Consider the following 2204-nt stretch of genomic DNA (forward strand, 5'->3'; position numbering starts at 1 on the left):
GGGGCGGAGGTTGCCGGCGAGGCTTAAAGCGGGCCCCTCTGGTGACTGTCCTCACCGTGCCTCCCCCCCGCTCCACCTTGGCTCAACAGATCGATGTGGTGTGGTCGTGTTCTCCCGGGCCGAGCCTAAGCCGTGCCAGACGAGGGACGGGCGTTCCCAGTGAACGCGTCTGCTCTTCTCGGTCTGTCCGCGGGGCCCCTCGCTTGTCTTCTCCCCCCCCTCGCTGCCCATCAGGGAGGGTGAGGAAGGCAGGGGTTGGGTGTGGCTTCTGGCCCTGATCTTCGGTCTCCTTTGCCTCGGGGCGTCAGTGGGGGCCGTTGGTCTTCTGACACAGCAGATTGCTCTCGCTTCGCCTTCTCGGCGTGTGCCCGGCGAGCGGCCCTCCCTGTGGCGGGGAGGGCTGTGCCACCGCCGACGCCGCGCTGCGCACCCCACGCGGGTGTGTGAGCGTGCCTCGTGTGACCCTCGGTGGTGCCCCTGGAGCGCTCCAGGTCGTCCCTCAGGTGCCTGAGGCCGAGTGGTGGTGTCGTTTCCCTTAACCCGGTGTCCCCCTCGGGTCCCCGCCACGGTGGCGTGTGTGTCCCGTGAGTGGCTCTCTCTGGGGGGGGGGGTCGAGGCGGTAGGGAGAGGCGTGCCTGTTCCCCTCGTCGCGGAGGCCTTGGCGGATGAGGCCTTGCAGGGGGCGGGACGCGGGCTCCGCTCTGGCCCTGACCGCGCACACGCTCCTGTGTGGTGGTCCGCTCCCCTGTACCGCAGGCCCCTCGCACCCAGCTGAGGACTGGTGGCTCGTGGAGCGCCTCCGTGGGCCCGAAGGCGACACGGTCCGGGTGAGGGACGGCGCGCCCTCGGGGAGAACGCCTTCTCTAGCGATCCGAGAGGGAGCCTTGGGGTACCGGACCCCCCAGCCGCTGCCCCTCCCGAGTGCGCAGTGGCCACCGTGGCGACTGCCAGAGCACGTGGGCAGAGCAGAACTCCCCCGGCCCCGCGGTGGGGCCGTGTGCCGCTCGTTGCCTACCGCGGCCCGCGCCTCCCCCCTCCGAGTCGGGGGAGGGTCCCGCTGGGCCCCGCCGGGCGTCCGGCAGGTGGGGGGCCGTGTGCGTGCGGCCGGCCCCCCGTGGTGCGAGCCCTGGGGGAAGGGGGGGGGCTGTGTCGGGGCGCGACGCCCGGTCGGCCTCGGCCTCCCCGGCCCCGCAGCTGGTGGTGAGGGGGAGCCCGTCGCGCCCGCCCTCGCCCCCCGAGCCGCAGCTGGTGGCGGCGTGCGGTCACGGTCTGGGCCGCCTCGCTCGAGAGCGTTGTCCCCGGGATGTCGAGCCTCGGGGGTCAGACTCAGATGGGAGACGGATCTGTCGCGTGTGGATGGCGGAAGACGGGTGGACGGCTCGCCGGCCCTGGCGGCGGGGCCGGGTCGTGGGCCACACTCCGGGGATGGCCGGGGCCGGCCGGCGCCCCAGGCGTCGCGGGACCGCCCTCGCGTGCGGGTGGCGGTGGGATCCCGCGCTGGTGTTCCTGGGGGCCCGGCCGCGTGCCCGGTCCTTTTCCTCCGGTTCCCGGACGGCGCCCACGTCCCTGTCCCGCGGCCCCTGCCGTGCGTGCTCGCCGGCCCCTCCCCGCCGCCGCCGGCCTCGCCTCTCCTCGTCCGGCGCGTGCGACCGCCCGCGTTCCCGTCCCCTCGTCTGGGCCCGAGCCGGCCTCGCCTCGCCTCACGTGGGTGTCGTCCCCCGGCCTCCGCCGGGCCGGTGGCGACCCCGGGCGGAGCAGTGCCCTCGGAGCCCTGAGCGAGGGGGGCGGGGCGGGGGGCCCCGCGCGTGTCAGGGCCGTGGGGGGGCCGCCGGTGTGCGGCGGGAGAGTGTTCTCCCCGGGCCGGCTGCGGCTCTGGGGGTGGCGGTGGTGGTGGGCGTGAGCCCCGCGAGGGTGGGGGCGCCAGTCGGTCGTCCCCGGGTGGTGCCGCGGGACCGCCCCTGTGCCGGGAGGGCCTGTGGCGGTGAGATCCCACGGCGGGCCCCGGCGGCCGACTCGCGTCCCCTCCCCCGGGTCGCTTTGGGCCGTTCCCCTCGCGGTGGCGTGCGGCCACCCCCACCTCCGCCGCCGGTCGCGCGGTGTCGGCCCCGCGTGGCCGCATCCCGTCGGTGCCCCTCTCCGTCTGTCCGTCCGCCTCAGTCCCCTCGCCGTCTGCTGCTCCCCGGGGCCGTGCCCCGGTGTGCCTC

Source organism: Capricornis sumatraensis, unplaced genomic scaffold (genome assembly GCF_032405125.1).
Source record: "Capricornis sumatraensis isolate serow.1 unplaced genomic scaffold, serow.2 scaffold92, whole genome shotgun sequence".
NCBI lineage: Eukaryota > Metazoa > Chordata > Mammalia > Artiodactyla > Bovidae > Capricornis > Capricornis sumatraensis.